At 34.7% G+C, this 26,289-nt stretch overlaps 3 long non-coding RNA genes across 4 annotated transcripts in view; 2 read left to right on the top strand and 1 right to left on the bottom strand.

The window, feature by feature from the left end:
* LOC123690477 overlaps nucleotides 1-26,289 on the bottom strand; it is a 30,936-nt gene that overhangs the window by 1,290 nt on the left and 3,357 nt on the right. The window lies entirely within an intron of this gene.
* On the top strand, nucleotides 1,098-4,476 carry LOC123690482. The gene is made up of 3 exons (XR_006751102.1): nucleotides 1,098-1,691; nucleotides 2,408-2,783; nucleotides 3,423-4,476. It is a non-coding gene; the product is annotated as an uncharacterized LOC123690482 (long non-coding RNA).
* On the top strand, nucleotides 16,099-17,623 carry LOC123690486. Of its 2 annotated transcripts, XR_006751109.1 has the most exons (3): nucleotides 16,099-16,207; nucleotides 16,754-16,850; nucleotides 17,455-17,623. It is a non-coding gene; the product is annotated as an uncharacterized LOC123690486 (long non-coding RNA). The 2 variants fall into 2 exon arrangements; XR_006751108.1 differs by lacking the exon at nucleotides 16,099-16,207 and having other exon boundaries at nucleotides 16,215-16,850.

Below are 26,289 nucleotides of genomic sequence, written 5' to 3'. Positions count from 1 at the left end.
GACTTGCTTATGAACCATGATATATATGATACTATTTATGAATTTATTTCTAATACGGTTCAAGAAATTTAAAAGGATAAGGTTTACTCCTAGGATTGACTAATTGGTTTGAATGGACATATTTTTGGATTTATCTTATCTTAAGATCGGATTTGAAACAAGCACCTGAAAATTTAATAATTTTTACTTGGATTCTATTATTATTGCTCATGGATTTGACTTCGACCAATTCAAAACGTCGAAAAAGTGATTTAGGCTCATAAGATCGAGATTAATAAGACATGACAAAAATAAGACAAGACATGGCTTCGGCCTTACGATGAAGAACAATGAAGACGTGGCTTCGGCCTTTAAAACTACCAAAATTTTCCAATTATTACCAAAAATAAGACCTGGCTGTAAGGACTAAAGTCCTTTGCCTTTCCCATTAGGGATAAATTGAAAAAAAAAAAAAAAATTACACAACTAAAAGCCTTAAGAGTAATCATTATTTTTTTTCTTCTGAGCGAATTTGTAATCAGCCCTAAAAAGGCTATGAGAGAATCTAATCTGTGGTGCTGGTATGTGGAGTTCCCATTGGAAGCGACTCTTCTGCCACCTAGAGACTGCTGGCCTTCTAGTTCTAGAATATGGTGACGTTTTAATCGTCTCACATGATGTTGTATAGTGTTTTTTTTTTATTTTTTTATTTCCTTTTGGTGGTATAGTTCGTGTTGTCCCGTCTTTGAAACCACCAAAACTCATGGAAATTTATACAAAACTTAATAAAGGGCAGTTTTGGCCTAGTAGCTTCAACGTGTGACTCTCATCCCTGACTGGCGGTAGGTTCGATCCCCGGCTGTGCACCAATGGACTTTTTTTCTATGTGCGCAATTAACATTCGCTCGAACGGTGAAGAAAAACATCGTGAGGAAACCGACATGTCTTAGACCCAAAATTCGACGGCGTATGTCAGGCACAGGAGGCTACTTGCCTATTAGATTGAAAAATGATCATGAAATAGATTCAGAAATTTGGGCCTCAACCCAGACCTAAGGAGGTTGTAGCACCACTGATTTATTTTGTTTACTTAATAAATGACATTTAAGTTCGGACGTTTTAAATTCTGTCATTATTATTTAATAAACCCCTTTGAGCTAGGCTTAAGTATGCCTTGTTTTATGTATATTTTTCTTTTGAAATTACGAATGAACCCTACAAACTCACACTCACTCACTCACTCACTCCGCTGGGTCTGCAACCAAAAAAATGTGTTGGCCTGCGCCAATTGCCGGCTTTCAGCTGCTGCAGCTCCTCCAGTCTGTCCTGAGCAGTACCTAGGCCAACCTACTGGTCTATGACCGCTTGGACTTAGGTAAGCTTCCTTTAACGCCCGATTATGACCCACACGCTCCAGACGCCCAGGGAATTTGGGTCTACAATCTCGTCTCGATATCATATATACCTTCGAACAACTCAGCTCGCCATTTTCTATCAACAGTCTACTCTCCAAACCAATTGATATGTAAAAGAAGGCGTCATCATCATCCCTATAAGCAGCGCTTGTACGGAGATAGATTATCAACATTTAATTCGTGTACTATCGGGCAGTTTAAAATTTTAATATGTTTATTATTTAAATTGCAGTAACGAGCCAAAAGTATCCGAAAAGCCATGCACATCGTCACAAACTGCAGAATCCAGCAACACGGGTGTGTATATTTAATGCTCAAGAATGCTTTTTTTTACACTCTTTGGATTGTATTTGTAACAGCGTTATTTTTTAACGAAATTCATTTTATATTTCATTTAAACGTTATTCTAACGTTAACCTTCGTTAAAATAAATAAAAGAGGTTTATAGTAATAAAAAATATTAATTAATCATTTAAAAATCATGTGTGCAATTCACTCTTGGTAGAAGTGAAACCTTCAAAAATGATGGTTTCGACATAATGAGAGATACTTCTAATAAAAACTACAATCATTATTAAAGTTTTTATATGTTAATTAGCTGGAAGTCGATAAACGAAAAAGCAACAGACAGACAGATTTTACATGGGAGAATATGAGATAGTAAGCATTATACAAAGTTTAAACATTAAATTAGTGTAGTAAGAAGTTATGATTTCAAGTTTTTATAATTTATGATATGTAAAATAAAGAATTTACTTCATCTAATTTAATAATTGAATTAAAGTAATCTACTTAACTTATGTCTTATTTTTTTGCACATCTATTCTTTTTTAATTCAGACACACTAATTTAAAGTTTATATACACACATTGTATAATGCTTATGCGCCTGATACATGTCGGTTAACTGACATTGTTAAATACACATATAACGAAAGGCTATTCGTCCGCACAATTTTAGAGACGCTTATCAAGAAAGCTCCAGGCTATATTATAAAGATTTTTTATTTTCAGCTGGTCCGTGCAATCTAAAACGGCACTCTAACGTCGATGTCAATACTGTCAATAATACCAAACGGCGGCGTTTTAATAATTCGTTCATTAACAATGTATTTGCTGGAGTATTCCTCACCCGTATAACGTGCATACATTGTGGCTCTTCTTCACGCTCTAGAGATGTTTGCCGCGATATACAGTTGGCGTTCCCAGAGAAATCCGGTGGCAACCAATACACTATTCAAGGGCTGATCGACTTTTATTTCTCTAATGAAATATTAACAGGAGAGAATCAGTACCAGTGCCATCATTGTAATATTTTGCGGGATGCCGAGAAATGTGTCATCATAGAATCTACCCCGAAAATATTGATAATAATTTTGAAAACTTTTAAGTAAGTTTTGATATACAGTTTCAGCGATATGCTATTATTGAATCAGTTTGACTAACTACTATATATGATGATAAATGACGTATAATTTATTTGTTTGATTTATTGCTTACGTGTGAGAAAGTAAATAGACAGTGGAAACGTGGTCAAACGGGAGTAATATCATGTATCGTGTTACACTTGCCAATGCGTATTCGACTTGCGAGGCTGTTGTTCAATTATAATCGAATAGAACGTATAGTGGTTTATCGTTTTGTGTTACCTGGGACATTAAAAAAATGTGTTATAAGAGTCTGTGCGAAAAGAGCCGCCTAAATTTGTTTGTTTCTTTAATGTCTTTACAGTGTTTATTATATTTGTGAACTTTACATTTAATTTAACGTTTATTCTATCTAATACGATGACGAATGCCGACGGGACCCGGCAAGCCCAAGAAAGGGAACCTAGGGTTGGAAAAGCCCTGGTCATGTGGTTCCTATACTGAAAAACTAGTGATGAATTTGTATTAGAATTATTTAATGTCGCAATTAATAGGAATGTATTTATATAACATAAATATATTATTTAATAATCGGCACGGCTGCACTTTTCGTACAGATTCAACATTCCTAAATGCCTAAAGTAAACTTACTATATTTTCAGATACGATACAAAACTTCGGGTTCAGACGAAATTGATGCACTCTGTGATGTACAATACATCTGTTAAATTGCCAACTCTGCGCAGCCAGACGGATAATAACTCGTATAATTTGTTCGCTGCTGTAATTCACGCCGGTACCACCATGAATGCTGGCCACTATTATACGTTAGGAAAAGACAATAGTGATTGGTACATATTCGACGATTCCAGGGTAAAAGCAACAGACGAGACTGGCATTAACAGGCTCGACTGTTCACACACACCGTATATGCTCTTCTATAGGAGGAATGATGTAGTTGAAGGTACAATTGCAGCTTTCGCAACTCTGCCTAGACAGATGCAACAAACGGTGATGTCATGCAACAAGGCCCACTTAGAACTCCGTAAAACGACCAAAACTCAAGTAAGACACATGACAAGTATATGGACTTTTCATTAGACTGTGATATATAAACACTATAGACACATATGTGGAGTGAGATTAAAAGTGTCGGAACTCATTTTTATTTTCGATTTAAATTCTTTATTGCAGAAATGATTATAAGAAAGAAAACGTTTTAATAAAGTATATTTTTATTGTGTATGGCAACACTCAAGAGTATATATTTGTGCGGGTCAACATTTTAGTGTGGAACTATAATCTGAACATTTTAAGAGAGTGAGCGTTACATGAGGGTTGCAGCTAATGAAAATTGTGTTTTTCAATGTAATGAAAACCAAAACATCTAATTAAGAACATTTATGTTAGTGTAGTTAAATGTCACTTTTCAATCAAATAATTAAATTAAATCGAATCATTTATAATTCTTCATTGATCAAACACTAGACTATTTGTTTTTTTTATCTGTAACCAAAATTTATGATAAATTAAGTCTTTATATATATTGGATTGTAAATAGATAGAAGTACATACCATTGAATACACACACTTTTAGAACCCACAGTTAGCCACTAGTGGCCTATGTAATAAGTCAATGTGATTAATATATCAAATAAATTCTGGAGAGCTGTTATCTTATACAAATATCTGTTGTAAACAATTATTTTATTCATAAGGGTTATTAACATAATTGTTAAATGTGCTTACAACTTTAAAACACAAATATTATGCACCCATCAGTGGGATTGCATATATATATTTAGAGAAAAGAAGTAAGTATTTGATGATAATTATAAGGATATTAATTGTTCACTCATATTATTTTTTAAATTTTTCATATTCAGTAATAAAGTAGATTCAACGCGAAGCAGACGTTTCATTGCACTAAAATAATATACAAAAGCCAATATAGTCAAAAGCAACCTTATTGCCTTAACATATGGTCGCAATCTCGCCGGATTTTGTGTCGACTGAGCTCAATCGAAGGAACAATAGACTACGCATTCCAATGCGATAAGGAACTCGTTTAGCAACTATTTTGTGCAATTTTAAGACAAATAACTTTTGTTTAACAGTAACAGTTTGTTTCGTTGCAGATATTCAAATGATGTATAGAATGATAAAAATTCATAGAGATGACATTGATTACCAGCGTATAGTATGGAGAGAAAATCCATTCGATGAGATACGTGACTACCGCCTTCTTACTGTAACGTTCGGGACAGCTTCAGCACCGTATCTTGCAGTAAAAACCCTGAAGCAACCAGCAATTGATGAAGGGGATAAGTTTCCTGAAGCAGCTAGAATAATAAATGAAGATTTTTACGTGGATGATTGCATGTCTGGAAGTGATGACGTTCAAAAAGCAATTCAGATAAGCAAAGATTTAAAAGAATTATTACGTAGAGGAGGATTCAAGTTGAAAAAATGGTCCTCTAATAATGCTGAATTTATGCAAAGTTTAAATCTAGATGAAAGAACTACTAAAGCTCATTTGGACTTAAAGTTAGATGGAATAATTAAAGCATTAGGGGTTCAATGGAATTTAGGGAATGATCGATTTGAATAAAATTTTAATCTACCTGAAGTTGATGAAGAAAACATTATTACGAAGCGGAACATCCTCTCAGATATACAAAAGTTGTTCGACCCTTTAGGTTGGATCGCACCTAGTATCGTTCAAGCTAAAATATTAATTCAAAAGCTATGGCTGGAAAACGTTGATTGGGATGAGGATCTTAACATTTTTCTGAAGGAAGAATGGTTGAAGATTCGCCGAGATCTTATGAATGTGAATAACATTTCTATCGATCGATGGTTAAGTACTTCTTGCACCAACTTGGATACAATTCAAATTCATGGTTATTGTGATGCTTCTATTTTAGCTTACGCCGCCGTGGTTTATTTTCTAGTCAAGAAAACGGACGGTTCATATAGAACAGCGTCGATTGCAGCTAGAACTAGAGTAGCTCCCCTCAAGACAATTTCGTTGCCAAAATTAGAACTTTCTGGAGCTTTACTCTTATCCCGACTATTGACCCAAGTAGCACAAGCCATGAGAATACCAATGGAAAGAGTTTTCGCTGGTCCATTTCAGATTTTGATGAACAAAGGAAGAGGTAATAAAACAAACAAAGCCTACGCTGCGATTTTTGTATGTATGTCTACAAAAGCAATTCACTTAGAACTAGTCGGTGACATGACGACAAATTCATTCATAGCTGCATACAGACGATTTACATCAAGAAGAGGCAAGTGCGCACATCTTTGGAGTGATCAAGGAAAAACCTTTGTAGGAGCAAACAAAGAGTTACGTAAAGCATGGGAAGAAGCAAAATTGCAATTTGACCAAGAAATCGTAGACAGCTTAGCAAATGAGGGCACTCAGTGGCACTTCATTCCTGCATACTCACCAAACTTCGGAGGACTCTGGAAGGCTAGAGTTAAGTCAATGAAATATCATTTAAAACGAATTCTAAATAACAACCTTACCTTCGAAGAGATGTCCACTGTATTATGTGAAATCGAAGCCTGTCTTAACTCACGGCCACTCTGTCATATAAGCCAAACAGATGATCTTGATCCACTAACACCTGGACATTTTCTGATTGGTGAAGCCCCAATAGTTGCACCGCATCCAAAGTTAAACGACGTCAAAATTTCAAATTTAGCCCGTTGGCAATACACACAAAAGCTATTAAACGATTTTTGGTGTCGTTGGCAAAATGAATACTTGACCAATCTACAACAACGACCAAAATGGTTAAAAAAGTCGAAGAATTTAAAATTGGTGATGTCGTACTGATAAAACAACAAAATTTACCACCTGGGAAATGGATCCTTGGACGAATAACTGAAAAACATCCAGGGTAAAAGCAACAGACGAGACTGGCATTAACAGGCTCGACTGTTCACACACACCGTATATGCTCTTCTATAGGAGGAATGATGTAGTTGAAGGTACAATTGCAGCTTTCGCAACTCTGCCTAAACAGATGCAACAAACGGTGATGTCATGCAACAAGGCCCACTTAGAACTCCGTAAAACGACCAAAACTCAAGTAAGACACATGACAAGTATATGGACTTTTCATTAGACTGTGATATATAAACACTATAGACACATATGTGGAGTGAGATTAAAAGTGTCGGAACTCATTTTTATTTTCGATTTAAATTCTTTATTGCAGAAATGATTATAAGAAAGAAAACGTTTTAATAAAGTATATTTTTATTGTGTATGGCAACACTCAAGAGTATATATTTGTGCGGGTCAACATTTTAGTGTGGAACTATAATCTGAACATTTTAAGAGAGTGAGCGTTACATGAGGGTTGCAGCTAATGAAAATTGTATTTTTCAATGTAATGAAAACCAAAACATCTAATTAAGAACATTTATGTTAGTGTAGTTAAATGTCACTTTTCAATCAAATAATTAAATTAAATCGAATCATTTATAATTCTTCATTGATCAAACACTAGACTATTTGTTTTTTTTATCTGTAACCAAAATTTATGATAAATTAAGTCTTTATATATATATTGGATTGTAAATAGATAGAAGTACATACCATTGAATACACACACTTTTAGAACCCACAGTAAGCCACTAGTGGCCTATGTAATAAGTCAATGTGATTAATATATCAAATAAATTCTGGAGAGCTGTTATCTTATACAAATATCTGTTGTAAACAATTATTTTATTCATAAGGGTTGTTAACATAATTGTTAAATGTGCTTACAACTTTAAAACACAAATATTATGCACCCATCAGTGGGATTGCATATATATATTTAGAGAAAAGAAGTAAGTATTTGATGATAATTATAAGGATATTAAAATTGTATGGCATCATAATAGTATAGTTGATGTATCCGTCTAAATAGCTTTCCCTGAACCATTTTATGTGTATTATGAATTATATGATTTCTATGGTGTTTACATGTCTATGGTGTACATTAAGTCGCAGGCAACGAGCATGTGGATTTCCTTGCACGTGCGATTGTCGACAGTGACAGCGGCAGCGCTGCTGACAATGTTGCCATTCCGTACACAGATTTACTACCACTTCTAAAGTCAAAACTTAATCAGGATTGGAAAGATCTTTGGCAAGAAAGTTTAGCGAGAAAAGGCACTTGGTATGCTGCAATCAACCAAGATATTGAAATGCCATGGTTTTGTAAATCCAGCAATTACAAAAGCAGAAGATTTTATACAACACTATGCCGCCTTAGATTCGGACATTGCAGATTTAATTCACATTTACACCGCATGCGCATTATTATGTCTCCCTCCTGTTCGTATTGCAATTCAGACGTCGATCAAACTTTAGACCACATATTCTTCGAATGCTCTGAATTCCATATCCAACGCCTATGTTTGTCATCTAATCTGTTAAACTATCACATAAGACCTGAAAATATTCCGCGCTGTATTCAAGACTTGCTTATGAACCATGATATATATGATACTATTTATGAATTTATTTCTAATACGGTTCAAGAAATTTAAAAGGATAAGGTTTACTCCTAGGATTGACTAATTGGTTTGAATGGACATATTTTTGGATTTATCTTATCTTAAGATCGGATTTGAAACAAGCACCTGAAAATTTAATAATTTTTACTTGGATTCTATTATTATTGCTCATGGATTTGACTTCGACCAATTCAAAACGTCGAAAAAGTGATTTAGGCTCATAAGATCGAGATTAATAAGACATGACAAAAATAAGACAAGACATGGCTTCGGCCTTACGATGAAGAACAATGAAGACGTGGCTTCGGCCTTTAAAACTACAAAAATTTTCCAATTATTACCAAAAATAAGACCTGGCTGTAAGGACTAAAGTCCTTTGCCTTTCCCATTAGGGATAAATTGAAAAAAAAAAAAAAATTACACAACTAAAAGCCTTAAGAGTAATCATTATTTTTTTTCTTCTGAGCGAATTTGTAATCAGCCCTAAAAAGGCTATGAGAGAATCTAATCTGTGGTGCTGGTATGTGGAGTTCCCATTGGAAGCGACTCTTCTGCCACCTAGAGACTGCTGGCCTTCTAGTTCTAGAATATGGTGACGTTTTAATCGTCTCACATGATGTTGTATAGTGTTTTTTTTTTATTTTTTTATTTCCTTTTGGTGGTATAGTTCGTGTTGTCCCGTCTTTGAAACCACCAAAACTCATGGAAATTTATACAAAACTTAATAAAGGGCAGTTTTGGCCTAGTAGCTTCAACGTGTGACTCTCATCCCTGACTGGCGGTAGGTTCGATCCCCGGCTGTGCACCAATGGACTTTTTTTCTATGTGCGCAATTAACATTCGCTCGAACGGTGAAGAAAAACATCGTGAGGAAACCGACATGTCTTAGACCCAAAATTCGACGGCGTATGTCAGGCACAGGAGGCTACTTGCCTATTAGATTGAAAAATGATCATGAAATAGATTCAGAAATTTGGGCCTCAACCCAGACCTAAGGAGGTTGTAGCACCACTGATTTATTTTGTTTACTTAATAAATGACATTTAAGTTCGGACGTTTTAAATTCTGTCATTATTATTTAATAAACCCCTTTGAGCTAGGCTTAAGTATGCCTTGTTTTATGTATATTTTTCTTTTGAAATTACGAATGAACCCTACAAACTCACACTCACTCACTCACTCACTCCGCTGGGTCTGCAACCAAAAAAATGTGTTGGCCTGCGCCAATTGCCGGCTTTCAGCTGCTGCAGCTCCTCCAGTCTGTCCTGAGCAGTACCTAGGCCAACCTACTGGTCTATGACCGCTTGGACTTAGGTAAGCTTCCTTTAACGCCCGATTATGACCCACACGCTCCAGACGCCCAGGGAATTTGGGTCTACAATCTCGTCTCGATATCATATATACCTTCGAACAACTCAGCTCGCCATTTTCTATCAACAGTCTACTCTCCAAACTAATTGATATGTAAAAGAAGGCGTCATCATCATCCCTATAAGCAGCGCTTGTACGGAGATAGATTATCAACATTTAATTCGTGTACTATCGGGCAGTTTAAAATTTTAATATGTTTATTATTTAAATTGCAGTAACGAGCCAAAAGTATCCGAAAAGCCATGCACATCGTCACAAACTGCAGAATCCAGCAACACGGGTGTGTATATTTAATGCTCAAGAATGCTTTTTTTTACACTCTTTGGATTGTATTTGTAACAGCGTTATTTTTTAACGAAATTCATTTTATATTTCATTTAAACGTTATTCTAACGTTAACCTTCGTTAAAATAAATAAAAGAGGTTTATAGTAATAAAAAATATTAATTAATCATTTAAAAATCATGTGTGCAATTCACTCTTGGTAGAAGTGAAACCTTCAAAAATGATGGTTTCGACATAATGAGAGATACTTCTAATAAAAACTACAATCATTATTAAAGTTTTTATATGTTAATTAGCTGGAAGTCGATAAACGAAAAAGCAACAGACAGACAGATTTTACATGGGAGAATATGAGATAGTAAGCATTATACAAAGTGGTTGCGCCAAATTCGCTTTTTTTTATCTTAATGGTTGCTCAATATATCCATCCTTAATGTCCTTCCCTATGACGGCACTAGTACCGGAACGGGCTGTAGGTGACGCACAATAATGCGTCGACATTTAAGAAAAAGGGAAATTTAGCAGCGGGTAGTATTAATTTGGTCGCCTCGCATTGTGTTGATATTTGTTTCGGTCTCCGCACGCTCGCATCGTTTCATTTAAACTTATTAATTATTTATCTTTTACTGTTTATTGTAATAATTGTTTTGTGATATATATATCGTTACATACTTTTTCGGTGTCTGTGATAAAGTTAGTGGAAGAAGCTCAAATCCAGCAGCAAGAAGCCACATCCAGCCATAAGAAAGGAAGCCGAAAAGGTTGAAGGTACTGCGTGTCCTTTCTTTCTTTCTCCAATATAAGACCCAAATATTGAGCAACCATATTTAGAAAATTACAGTCCACTTTAAATTGCAATAGATATAAATAATATAATCAGCAACCAGCGCCGCCACAAAGTTTAAACTTTAAATTAGTGTAGTAAGAAGTTATGATTTCAAGTTTTTATAATTTATGATATGTAAAATAAAGAATTTACTTCATCTAATTTAATAATTGAATTAAAGTAATCTACTTAACTTATGTCTTATTTTTTTGCACATCAATTTTTTTTTTTATTCAGACATACTAATTTAAAGTTTATATACACACATTGTATAATGCTTATCGGTTGTCTCACATTGTTAAATACACATATAGCGAAATGCTATTCGTCCGCACAATTTTAAAGACGCTTATCAAGAAAGCTCCAGACTATATTATAAAGATTTTTTATTTTCAGCTGGTCCGTGCAATCTAAAACGGCACTCTAACGTCGATGTCAATACTGTCAATAATACCAAACGGTGGCGTTTTGACGATTCGTTCATTAACAATATATTTGCTGGAGTATTCCTCACCCGTATAACATGCATAACTTGTGGCTATTCTTCACGCTCTAGAGATGTTTGCCGCGATATACAATTGGCGTTCCCAGAGGAATCCGGTGGCAACCAGTACACCATTCATGGGCTGATCGACTTTTATTTCTCTAATGAAATATTAACAGGAGAGAATCAGTACCAGTGCCAAGATTGTAATATTATGCGGGATGCCGAGAAATGTGTCATCATAGAATCTACCCCAAAAATATTGATAATAATTTTGAAAGTAAGTTTTGGTATACAGTTTCAGTGATATGTTATTTTTGAATCAATTCTGATACGTTATTGTATTTGGAATTTCTTAAATTTTAATTTAAAAATAATGATTGTATACGAATAATTTATCTTCATTCTTTATATGGAGAAGAAAGAAAATTACAAATCAACTTAAAAACTATTTGATTGATAACATTGTTTCACTATTATATTGGTTCAATTTTTAAGAAAGTCTGAAGCCGTCCTAAGCCAGACAGACAGTCATCAAATAAAGTTCAATGCTTACTAGACAATATATTATTACTATCACAGTGGGACGGAAGGACCGGTACAGCCTCGGGCGATCGCGGGTAGCTCTATGGGGTTTACGAATTTATATTTTATTTATTAACGAATATGTGGTATGTGGAGTGTTAAAGCTTCCCTGTGTCATAGATGTTTTAAAGTCTCAGGTTACATTGCCGGAGATATAAAACATTTCTTAGTCAGTCAATATCGTTTATATCATCAAAAACAACGAGTTAACGAGTTAACTTAAAGAACTGCGAGTCGCGCGATTTCTCAGTGTATTTTTCTATTTGTAGAGTCGAATAGGTAAGCATAACATTTCAATTTATTTTTTTTACATATCGCACACCTAGATAAAGGGTCGCACAACTCGAAATAATCCAAAATCAAGTTTTCGCGCCTATCGGAATCTGCGTTGAGAATTACACTAACTTCAAAGACACCTGTTTACTAATCTCCATTAATAAAATGTTGATAGCGCTGTAAGTCAGTCTTTCTGACTTGCACCACGTACACCCCTCACCAACAACAGTAACGCATCACCAATTACAACATGTCAGCTGTAGGGAAAGATGCTGTCAATACTCCCAAATACTAAATTATTTCGACTTAGTTTTCTATTTGTGGTTAACTAAGTAATGAAGCGTAAATTATTTTGAGTTCAGTTGATATTCGTGATTGAACAGTTTTGTTTCTTGGGCGTGCTTCAAATTATTTCCACTTACCCTGGTATTGTTTACAAAAGTAAGTATTTTTTATTTTACTAATTAGATATAGTTTAGTGTTTGTGAAATTATTTACACTATTTGAGTTAGTATGTTATTGCTGGTTAAATTTAAATTGACTCTTATTCTAAAACCATAAATGCTATGTTTCTTTTGCTAAAGGCATTATTTAGAGTTGCGTTTGTATTTAGAATTAGATTTGAAAAAATATTAATTCTTTAATAAAATACTTCAATCTATAAACATTTTTGAGTTAGTATAGTATTCGTGAATTTTATTAACATTGTAGTTTTTACTAAAGATTATGAAGGGCCGTGGCCTTTTACTTTTACAGAAGGCGATGGAGGCTACTACTAAAGACCCTGAAGGCAGCAATGCGGAGATGGCGCTCCCAGAGAACTCAACAACACCTTCTTCGAGGAGATAGAACAAATAATATCGGAAAATGGCTCCATGGAGTTACAAAAGAACCCAGCAACATTAGCATCACCATCAACAAGCACACAGGTGAAACCATCGTACCCGATGTACATTTCACCGATTAACCGCGAGGTTAGTGAATTAAAGGATTCGGATGCGGATCCGCTTTTCAACCCACCTCACCTTCACACCTCCACTTTACCATGCCGAATCCTGTCAATCTCTTAATAGAAAATCCACTTGCTGAAGTTTCCATCTCTCCACTGATTATTAACCAGTCTCCTGATCCTAAAAGCCTTAAAGAGGGAAGGAAAAGGACAAGAAACCCTGCTAGTTGAGCAACAAATGTTGAGAAAACTCGTCGAAATACCGGCAAGACTTACGTAAGTTCCCTGCAAGAACGGTCCAGCCTCCATGCCAAGATAAGTACAAATTGAAATGCAAATCTCAAATAAGTGATATATAAGCCAAATCCTAGTTCGACAAATTTTGGGGTCTAGGAGATCTTCAAGAGTTCATTGTAAGGCATAAGAGATAAAGCCTAAATACAGATACAGCAATACCCAAAATTTAAGGTCACTCAATTCTGCATTTTTCTTTTAAGTTTATGATTCGTATTAGAGTCTGCAAGACTTTTTTCAAAGCTACCCTTAACATAACTGACTAATAAGTACATTAGGACAGCTCTTTCAAAACGACAAGGAGGCGGTTTCATAGAAGATGACCAGAGGGGTAAACACGAGAAACACTCCACCATAGATAATGAAATAAAAGAAAGTGAGGTGGCTTTCATCAAGTCCATCTCCAGAATAGAATCTCATTACCTTCGAGCACAAACAACGAGAGAGTTCATTCCAAGCGAAAAGTCAATTGCAGATCTTTACCGAGACTATAAAGATCTACGCGAAAATGACCAATTACCATTTGCTTCGTCATCAACGTTTAACCACATTTTTAATGCACACTTAAATATTTCTTTTCACATTTCGAAAAAAGATGCATGTGACCTTTGCTAAACATTCAAAAATGCTAACGGAGAAGAAACACAAAAAATGCGTGAGGCTTATGACCAACATTTGAAAGAGAAAGAGTTGTCTAGACTAGAAAAAGAAGCCGACAAGAAAAGGAAATAGGTAGTTGTACGGAAGCCGTGATGCAATTGCCTAAAGGGCAAGTATCCTTGTTGGTACCTAGTACCTCCATTGTTATGCCTGTTAATTTGAATAAGCTACTTGTTTTGTGACGAGGTCATTTCTGAAATAGCCATGAAAGGCTGTGTTTTTGCTTTAAAAAATATACTTAGGGACAATGTTGTCTGTAGTTTATAGACTTATAATACTGATTATAGAGATGTTACTAACTAAATTATAAGAAAAAGTCTACTTTGTTCCTCAAAAAGTGCTGTGTTTTTGAAAACCTTTATTTGCTTGTCCTCTGTGCTGTGCATTAATATAAAATAAATATGTGTGTAAACCAAAAATAATGTTTTACTTTATTAATAATGGTCAATTAATAAAAAAACTTTTGAGATACACTACTCTTCCTGAAAAGATTATGAAAAAATATACAGATGAAGAGTACATTAATTTAAAATGTTTTACAAATATGTGATTAATTTGAGTTGATAAAAATATTTAACAATTATTGAGTCACGATTACTAATATAACACGAAAAAACTGAATAAAACAGTGATTATCTGTATTTAAGTGCAAGAAATGGAGAAAATAAATAGCATAATAAAAAAATGTACAAGATAATACAAGAATTTTGTAAATAGGTCAATCAGAAATTGAGTAAAACGTTTTTTGCTGTTCCTGAAAAAAGAGGTATTTTGACTTATGCTACTCTTTATCTAGGTGTGCGATATTATGAATTAAAATGTACTACTTCCGGAGACTCCTTTTTGAAATTCGAGTTATACAGTAAAGTATTATCAACACTTCGTAAGGAAATAAAATTTTGTTCGGTTTACAAAGTCTAAATAATTTTAGATACCGCGTATTTAGGGGTTTAGTGGAAGAGAATGGCATTTTTTTCGACTTTAAATTTAACGTTTATTCAATCTAATACGATGAAGAATGCCGACGGGATCCGGCAAGCCCAAGAAAGGGAACCTTGGGTTGAAAGAGCCCTGGTCATGTGGTTCCTATACTGAAAAACTAGTGACAAATTTGTATTATAACATAAAGATATTATTTAATAATCGGCACGGCTGCACTTTTCGTACAGACTCAACATTCCTAAAAGCCTAACGTAAACTTACTAAATTTTCAGATACGATGCAAAACTTCGAGTTCAGACGAAATTAATGCACTCTGTGATGTACAATACATCTGTTAAATTGCCAACTCTGTGCAGCCAGACGGATAATAACTCGTATAATTTGTTCGCTGCTGTAATTCACGCCGGCACCACCATGAATGTTGGCCACTATTATACGTTAGGAAAAGACAATAGTGATTGGTACATATTCGACGATTCCAGGGTAAAAGCAACCGACGAGACTGGCTTATAGTTCACCATTGTTTTATATAATTTTATTGTATATAATTTTAAGTTAGTATAATTATTTTTGTAAGATATTTTGTTATACCTTTTTTTAAAAGTGCCAATAGACTTTGTATCCGGCTAATAAAAAATAAAAAAGTAGTTGGCGTACGCGCCGTCGATAATTCTTTCTTTCTTGATCTGGCAGCCCTGCGAGCTACAACCTACAAGTTACAACTTGGGGTGAGTTTTTAAATATTCACTGAAAAAGCTGGAGATTGTGATGGTTTAAACAACGTGGTATCTAAATAGATGTAAAGTTTTGCTTTAATTACCAAAATTTGTATATGTTTAAAACCGCATAAAATAGATGTAGTTACAAAAATCTACTTATTAAATAATTTTAAACCATTTAAGAATTCAACGTTTACCAAAAACAAAACGTCGGCTAAAGTGTAGTACTAACCTATAATAATACCTATTAATCTTTTCCAGAATTTTAAGTTTATACATTATTTTTTAAAGTAATATTAGAAGCATCCATATTTTTGATGTTGAGTTTTGTTAATTACCTAAATGTTTTATACGTTTTAATAGTCAGAATTTTGGAGCTCAAAGAAAATTTTCTGCTGGCATGTACACATAATTTGAAGTGCCAAGCTCCACAATTGGAGACTCCCACAGAAACCAGGCCTCATCCAGACCGTAAACTATGTCGTGTGAAAAACCATCCAATCTCCTGGTCAGACTAATTGCTTTTAATGGTAAATTATTTTCTTATACTTTAAATTAAGCGTATAAATAGTGTTTTCACAACTTTAAAGCACAAAGTTAAGCAATTAATTGATGTAGGCTTTGCACATTTCATTATGAAAAACTATTATCTTGTGAATAAGTTTAACTCATTTTAATTTTGTTATAAAATACATTATTTTTTTTATTTTCCCTCTTAAATGATAACAGTAAGCAGCAAACAAAACATAGTAAATTAACAATCAAAATATAAAGCTTATAACAAAAACTAGGTTGCTTTTAGTCAATGTTTACTGCTTTATTTGAAGTTGGCCCCAGCAAGGTTAGCTAGGATGTTAAGTAATTTGATTTTAGTTGTGACTCCTTCAAGGTAAATATAACACAGACTGTAGTTTCTATAAAAGTCATTATTATTGCAATATTAAAGTTAAATTCATGGCTCAAAATATTCAGGGTGAGAAATGACTGACAACTAACGACTAAACAATGTTTGTATTAAGAAAAACTGATCTGGGCACTGTTATAAGGGTGAAGTAGTGTTTTTTACAATTTGACAGATACATAAGCATATTCAGCCAGTAGTGGTCCTTTAGCGCCTACAAACAAACCAATTTCCTAATGCGAAGTTGCGCCAGAACGTAGCTACTTTAGCAGGTAAGAAGAAAGCAAGAAAGATAAAAAAAAAACTATTAGACACAATATACAGGAATATTTAGATACAAGTCAAGTGCACTGGCCCCCACACTAGGATTCCCTGTGTTGTGGGCAGCCATTCTTTTTCTTTTCACATGAAAATAGTATTTTACTTAATAATTTCTACAGAAGAAATATTTAAACTATTTTTGTACAATAACAATATTTCCTTATCTTCGTTAATAGTAATTCATAGGAATATAGAAAATAACTTACCTTTTCTTAGATGTTTTGATTCTTAATAAGGTCACGATAAATTTGGTTGTTCAATTACATTGAAATACCAATAACAAGTACAACTTACATTAAATATAAATATTATCAAAATCTATTTTAAAAGCTATATTAGATTTTTAAACTTTTAGGTGACCAAGAGATAGTGATTTAAAATCAGTATTGCTATTTATACTATGGATATTATAATTAGCTATTTAAAAGTAACTAGTGTGCTTTTGTCAGCTGTGCCTAGCCAATGTAAATTTTTAGCAAGCAACAATTTAATCACACTTATCTAATGAAATAATAATAGAAAAAATATTAATTTCACAATCCTTTGTCAATACAGATGTATTAAATAAAATGATATGGGCCAGCTACAAAAGAGCTAAGCGCTTTCAAAGCCCTCTTAGCATAGCAGAAAGTGCCATACAAGCGACCACCACCATTTAGCGGCTTGGAAGTTGACTTACCACACTTATACAACCTAGTGCAGCACGTGGGTGGCCTGAAGAAAATAGCAAATCTACCAAAATGGAACAATGTGGCTGAACATTTGGAATGTTGTAGGAATTTAAAAAATCCTGTTCAAAAAATAAAAGAGATTTATGAGAAATATCCAGTCCCATATGAAGTTATCACATCTTTGGAGAAACATAATTTGAAAGAACAAGTTGAGCATTAGTGTGAAAGACGTCATTCAAGGATATTTAAGCGTGCAAAAAGTCCTTTGCACACACAAAAACAAATGCTGGGGCCATGTGATTCAACTGATAATGATTTGTCTGATGAAATACCAACAAAAGATCGTTTAATATTTAATGCTCTTGCTGAGACTGAAGACTGCATTATTCCCGGTCGATCTATGAATCTCCATGCATTTGAAAAAGTAGCTGAAGTCGCTTCTGAAGCATTTTTGTCATCCACAAGTCAGAACACAAATGTCATCTGTGTAAGTTCAAAAGAATAACGATTATTGTGTCGTAATTAGGTGTTTAAATTTAGATACTTTTTCAAACTCTCCATCCGCTTATCAATTAGCCCTTGTTTTAACGGATGCAAAAATGTGTCTCATAGTTGTAAGAAAAGTAATCTGTAATCTTGATGGGACCATGAGGGTTTTAATATTACAAACTAATAATATGTCCAACGCATGTTCGAATGATGTGGGCCAGCTACAAAAGAGCTAAGCGCTTTCAAAGCTTTCTTAGCATCGCAGAAAGTGCCATTCAAGCGACCACCAACATTTAGCGGCTTGGAAGTTGACTTACCACACTTATACAACCTAGTGCAGCACATGCGAGGCCTGAAGAAAATAACAAAACTACCAAGTGGATTTATAGCAAATAAATGTTTTAAGTGTAAATTTGTCTACATATTATATATTGGCTCTATCAAACAATTGAGTCACCATGACACAGCAGTACAGTTTGCGGTGGAATAACCATCAACCTAACTTTATTTCGATGTTTACAACACTTCTGAATACAAAAACCATTTTGTCATCCACAAGTCGGAACACAAATGTTATAGAAAAATAATACTGGGACCCCGTCTTGTCGAGGACAAAGCATGTCTGTGTTGATGCAGCTTCCATAGATACGGGTGCCGCGGATTGGTGGCGGTTCGTGATTTTCCAAATAATGATTCAACCGACCATAATAATACATCTTGGAACTTGAAGCTGAGCGATCATTTTGTAAATCAATATTCTTAATAAATTTATCGAATTTTAATATTTAAAAAAAATTATATCAAATTTTAGTCATAACTGCAATTTTGAGTTGTTTTCATATTTTACTAAGGGGAATTATAAAACGAGCGAACAAAAAAAAACTTTGCGACTGATGATGACATACTGTTTTAATAACTTGAGCGGTATGAATTTGAGTAAGCGAAAAATTAACTAAACTGACGACGAAAATTGATTTATAATAAAATCCAGAACGAGCTAACAAAAAGTGGATTGTGATAAATCCATTTCAGATATTAAAATTTTATCCGAGCGACTTCATTACTAAGTGAGCGACTGGAAATACAGAGAGGGCAACTTCAATATTAAGATAGATTCGATTTTTCTAAGTGAGGTTATACATAATGTACAACCTCACTTACAACTTTTACAACTTAACAAAAATAATACGCTTTTTTAATGAAAACTACAGATTTTTAAATGCGCGCGAATTCGAATGGGGGCGAGGCGACGAATCGTTGCAGTCAGGTGAGTTGCATTGTGCGTTTGTTTATGTTTTGATGTGACGTAATATTTGGACGTGCTGCGTAATTAATTTGTTTTAACATCTTTAACTGGTTATAGTTACAATCATGAACAATTCTAGCTTACCAGGGACTAGTGGTGATAATATGAATGAAGTTCCAGTGTACCAAAGTGAATCTGAGAGTGAAACAGAAATAACAGTGACTAAAAAGCAAAAGAAGACGAAAGATTGGATATTTTTAAAACAATTTTCTAATGAAGAAGATGCTTTAAACTTCGTAAATTCTGAATGTATTTGGTCGCAGAATTACACACGTGCCACTGAAGATGGTCAAAAAAGTTTCTATCGCTGCAATAAAGTCAAAAGGAGAAAGCCGCAATGCGACGCGGAGCTTTATTTGTTATTTGTTAATGATGACGATAAGGTAAATGTGTATCAAACTGACTCAGAACATAACCATAGTGATATTGGTACCCGAGATACTTACGGCATTCACGAGAATACAAAAGAGGAAATTAAGAAATTGTTTAATTTACGCTTGAAACCCAAAGCAATTTTATCAGAACTTGCTAAAATAGAAGGAATACACTTACCACCAAAAAAGCAACTCTACAATTATTTGTCGGATCTCAGAGCACAAAAATTTAGAAAATCGGGTATTTGTCTGGGCGAATTAGAGCAGTGGATATTTAAACGTACCGCTATTCCAGAAGATGACAACGAGGTTTTCGTCATTAGTTACCACGTTATTGAAGGTGATCAGCCAAGTTTCCGATTCAATCTATCTACAAAAACATTATTGAAAACAATTTTATTCACGGAACTCATACACACTGATGCCACTTACAAACTGATATGGCAGGGATTTCCGGTGCTGATTGTTGGCACTACGGATATAAATCGCAAGTTTCATCCTATTTGCTTGGGAGTAGCTACAAATGAGCGCCAAGAAGATTTTCAGACAATGTTCCAAGGAATAAAGGATAAAGTTATGCAATTATACGATTACACAATGAAACCCAGAGTTCTGATCTGCGACGCAGCTCAAAGTATAAAAAACGCATTTTCAGATGTTTTTGGTGAAGAACCGACTATTCGTATGTGCTGGGCACATGCTAAAATAAATATACAAAAGAAAGTAGAAAAAATTGTGCCAAAAAAGGAACAAAAAAGCGTTTTGAGGCATGTAGATGCTTTGCATAACGCAGCTTCACTCGAAGTGTTTAATGCCGCTTCGCAAGCGTTCCTTGAGAAATGGAAAGCACAAACCACCTTTGTAAAGTACATGGAAGAGGAATGGTAAAGAATCGCAATTGGTTCTTAGGTGCAGCACCTATGTCGCTATCGACAAAAAAATCCCTCGAGTCATTTAATAGAAACATAAAAGACCATAATACATTGCGAGAACGATTTCCTCTGTCGCGATTTCTGTCTGTTGCTACCGATATGGTAGCAACAGACATGATATGGTAGCCCAGTGGTCATTAGTAAACTCTTCGTTACCTGAGGCACCTACTATTGAGCTTCGACAATGGACGGAAGCTTACGTCTGGGCGAAGAAAAGCATAAATATAAAGATAGTAGCATCGGATCCTACCAAAAAAGTATATTTGATTTGCAACGAAAATGCTACAGATTTAAACTACAATGATCGTTGGCAGACTTTTGACGAGTATAAAAAGCAGTCAGTTGCTTTCCAGAAAACCACATTGCCAAATTTGGACTGGCAAAAAGGATCGTGCGACTGTCCCGAATTTTTCAATAGATATGTATGCAAACACGTTTTGGGGCTAGCAATTCGGCTCAAACTAACAACACCACCACTGGAAGCAAAAATGATACCCATTGGACAAAAAAGAAAACGAGGCCGGCCCACTAAGTCCAAGCCCGCACTTATTTACCAGTGACGATAAGTAGTAGGGCACCTCATACCTATCAATGTTTCTTAGTATTAATAAGAAGTTTTTTTTTAGTTGACTGAAGCGTCTTATTTTATTTTTTGTTCATTTGATTGAAATAAATGCACGCATATTACTTTATTTTTACGGAGTACATTGTTTTATTTAATCACCCTTATATTTCAATAATAAAATTTCTCAACTAATAGAATAGTGTTTCTTCAAATAGTTATTTCATATTATTTTTATTTTTTAAATGTGAGCATTATACTCTGCTCATTAGTGTATTTTTCAAAGTGGTTTTTGTATTCGAAACACTTCATTTAAGATAAAATGCCGCTCAGTATAAAAAAATACATTTGCCAAATATTGAAAAAAATGCAGGACGTAACGTTGACACTCAAACAAATGTTATGAAGCTGCTCATTTTGTATTTTAAGTAACTCAAATTAATGTTTGTAAGTTGCTGTTCTGTTGATTTCTCGTCACTCGCAGTCAGTCGCTCACTTAGTAATTCTATAGCCCAAATTAATTTATTTTGACACTTAGAACTGTAATTTACAGTCACTCGTTTTATTGCTACCCTTTTACTAACACCGCAGGTTATTCGACAGTATTAAAAGTTAATTTATAGTAAAATATTAATGAGTCAAATTGTATTATTGGTTATAGCGATATCACTTAACATCAGGTGAGCCTCCTGCCCGTTTGCCCCCTGTTCTATAAAAAAAATAACTGAGTAATATTCGTTAGACGTTTTTCGTTCGACAACTGAGGGATTTTTAAGGCAGTTTTGCCGCGCACCACCACTTTGCGGAACCAGCTACAGGACCTGTTAGACCCCTGCTCTATAAAAAAGATGCTGACTGGCATAGAAAGTTATAGGGGCTTTGCCTTGGTTTGATCAATATTTATTTTACGTTTTCTATAGCCACTAATAATAATCTTATCAGTAAGGTCATACAAAATATATTAAGTTTCCTTGATCCTGTGGTCGGAATGACTGCGCCCACATTACATTCGGAAATGTTGTTTTCGATGAGTTGTTGGCACAGAGACCCTTACGACCTCCCATGGATTGAATGCATGCATAGGGTAATGAAGAAAGTATGGTATGTGGACGTGTGTTAATAATATTAAGTTCATCTGCAACTGCTACCTTTTATTTATTCTATTGATTTTTTTCAAGACAATTCTTCTAGATCAGCCGTCTGTCTTACATGTTTTTTCTGAATTTTTGGATTTTGATTTTTTTTCCTCATCCCCCTCCTGCGCCGTACAGTATAGACGTGTTTTAAGTGAAAGTGCAGTTTAATTAATATTATTTATTTCCAAAATTTAAAGAAATTGGTATCAAAATTGTGTTACGCCACCCGGCTCACATGAAACGTTGGGAGGTTTAGTTTTTCGTTGTGATGTTTTGTATGCGCAAAAATTGTCTCTTTGCGCATACGCAAATCAGCTTACGCAATACTGGAAGGACGCTCGCCAATCAGGGCTGCTACACTTGTTGCTGACATTTCTATCTGTTCCAACGAATTTTGAACCTTAGCTTTGACAACTGCAGTACATAATGCAAAAATCTTCTCCAACACAAGGAAATATTCAGTTGGAACGCGATGCAGGTGATAGCTCAACACAGGAGAGCGACCACGTCAATACTAAATCGCGGCAAAAGCGAAGACCTGCGCGCGACGAGAAGGACGATTTCCTCGTTCTAAAAAACGAAATCAGGGAATGGCTGCGATCTTTCCAACGTGACCAAAATGCCAGGCTCGACAAATTGCAAGACCAACAGAACAGCCGACTGGATGCCATGGAAGGTCGTATTGCCGAACTTTCAGCTAAATTAACAACTGCTAATAACACTAGTCAAGACATTGGAAAGTCAGTAGATTTTGTTTCCGAAAAGATCTTTGAACTACAAGGAAAAATTGACAGTTTTAAAAAAGATTGGACGGCAATTTCGTCTCAAATTAGTGACCTGGAGGATAAACAGGAAGCCTTAGCTCAAACTATGAACAAGACATGCATCGAGATTCGTAACGTTCCTAAACAAACCCCAACCCCAACGAAGTCGGAGCTGTTCGGTTTTATAATGAAACTTTGTTCTGGGCTTAATATAGAGATACACTCAGGTGATATTAGAGATGTTAGCCGATTCACCAGCAGGAAAGACAACATGTGTTGGAACCTCACCGTTGAACTTTCGAATACCCTTATAAAGAACAATATTTTAAGTGCGATACGTAAGTATAACGTTGGGAATACAGCTAACAAGCTGAATGCCAGCCATTTGGGACTCGGAGGTAATAAAGCAATTTATATATCAGAATACCTAACACCTAAAGCAAAGCGCATTTATTTTCTTGCAAGGGAGTTTGCGAAGTCAGAACAGTACGAGTACTGCTGGTCTGCTAATGGCAACGTATATCTTAGGAAGAAGAACGGCTTTCATTACATTCTAATAAAAAATGAAGATCACCTTAACTCGCTAAGTAAAGCATGACTGGTGTTAGCTGTAGTTATAAGTTTTTTATTGTTATTATTTATATTTAATTTCCTTACTTTTTCAAAACTCCATACAAAGATTAACACGTTCTACAAACAAAATATACTCTATACAGAACCACTCCACAGATATGACAGCAAAATAACTGAACCATTAATTATTGCTATGATTATGAATATATTAAATTTATCAAAGTACCACCATGATAGTGATAGGCCATATACCTTATACAATTGTCTACTTTTCCCTATTATACTATTCGACAAATGACTCAATCGGTAATACAATCCTAAACACATTTATATACAATTTTATCGTTTTTTATTATTATTAGCCATCTTTTTCTATCTATTTGAAAATTCGATAATTTGGGTTTAATTCGCGACATAGATGATACAAATTTCATAACCAACCAATATTTTAATTATCCGGAAGACTGTAAAGTTTTTTTAGAATCCACAGACCTCACCATAGTTACTCAAAACATCCGTAGCATTAATAAAAATTTTGATAGTTTTCTAGTGTTTCTTATGAGGCTTCAATTTAATCCTGATTTAATTGTCCTAACTGAGTGTTGGATTGATGAAAATTTTACAGGTATTCATATAGATAGATATACATGTAGTTTCTCCCACAAATATATTAACAAGTGCGACGGAATCGTAATTTTTCATAAAAATAACATTAACGTTAATAAAACTGAACCGGCATTTACAGATGCTAACTGCTTAGTTAGTCATTTAAATAATAATGCTGTTATCATATCAATTTATAGATCACCTTCCTTCTATAATGTTGATAATTTTCTCGACTCACTCGAAAACCTCATTTTATCGTACAATGGACACCCTATCCATATAGTTGGGGATCCTAATATTGACATTAAAGAGACGACCGACGATCGAAGAGCTCATAAGTTTCTTGAGTTAGTGAACTTCTACGGTCTTATACAAGGACACTTCTTACCAACCCGTGGAGGTAATTGTCTAGATCATGCACTCATTAGATCACATTCACAATCACGCGTGGCTGGCTGCCCATCCCAAGTGAATGATCACATGTCTGTCATTATAGGAATCGATCAGACTAATAATTTAGTTAAAGCCTCTCTTTTGATAAGTAAAGTTAAAAACCACGACCAACTGTATAAAGATCTATCAGGGGTCGATTGGACCTTTCTTTATAACATCGAAAATATAAATGAAACAGTTGGTGCTTTCACAAGTACAATTACAAATGCAGTTAACAACAACACAAAAATCATTTATAAAATAAATTCTCAAAGTATTAGAAAGCCATGGATAACACCTGGTTTGCTACGCTGTGTGAGAAGAAGAGATCAGCTGCATATCTTATCAAGAAAACAACCTAACAACGAACCGCTCCAAAAGCAATATACGCAATACCGAAATTTCTATAATAACATACTTAAAAACCCTAAAAAATTTACATGAGGCTAACACCGTCCTTAAGAACAAAGAAAATATTAAGAAACTATGGAAATCTATCAAAAATATATGCCACCTTAACCCAACTAAAACCAATTCTAATAAACTTCTTGATCTACAGGAAAACCCTGAAAAATCTCTCGATATTGTAAACAATTACTTCAGTTCGGTAGGTAATAAATTGGCTTCCGATATATTGTCTAAGACAAACCAGACTGAACAAGACCTTTGCTACAAGTGTCAATTTCCGCTAATTTAAATTCTTTTCTTTTTCTTCCTTTTGACGAGCGTGAAGTCATAAAAATTATTAGTTCTCTTAAGCCAATTTCTGATAATATTAGTAATCGAGTGGTCATTTTACTAAAAAACATTATTGCTGCACCAATTTCTCATATCTGCAATCTTAGTATTGAGCAAGGTATCTTCCCTGAATCATGGAAAATAGCTAATATCACACATATCTATAAATCAGGCAATAAAATAGAAATTTCAAACTATCGTCCTATTTCTCTTCTCCCAACCCTCGCTAAAATTACAGAAAAAATCATTAACGTCAGATTACTGAATTATTTGGAAAAAGAATCTATCCTTGCCAACAATCAATACGGATTCAGACTAAGTAGATCTACAGAAGATGCTACCACAGGACTGGTTGAAACCATAAGCTCCAAATTAGATGTAGGACAAAGATGTATCGGTGTTTTTCTTGATCTTGCCAAAGCTTTCGACACTGTTTCAAGGCCATTACTACTTGAAAAATTAGAAAGACAAGGAATTCGTGGAAATATCCTCCGTTGGTTTCAGTCCTATTTATCCAATAGAAAGCAGAGGGTTCGAGTTGATGGGCATAGCAATCAACTAGAAAACGTCTCATGCGGTTTGCCACAGGGAAGTGTTCTCAGTCTAACGCTTTTTTTAGTGTACATTAACGATTTATGGTCACTTCAGCTTACCAATGCTTGCTACTCTTTTCTTTCGCTGATGACACAGCTATAGTCTTCTACTCACACTCTTGGGAACAAGCCTCACGGTTAGCTCATTTAGGTCTTCACCAAATCTCTCAATGGCTTTTAGATAATCTCCTATCTCTAAATACGTCTAAGACCA

Source organism: Pieris rapae, chromosome W (genome assembly GCF_905147795.1).
Source record: "Pieris rapae chromosome W, ilPieRapa1.1, whole genome shotgun sequence".
Classification (NCBI taxonomy): Eukaryota; Metazoa; Arthropoda; class Insecta; order Lepidoptera; family Pieridae; genus Pieris; species Pieris rapae.
Note: the sequence above shows the minus strand (reverse complement) of the source record. Positions and strands in the feature narration are given on the sequence as shown.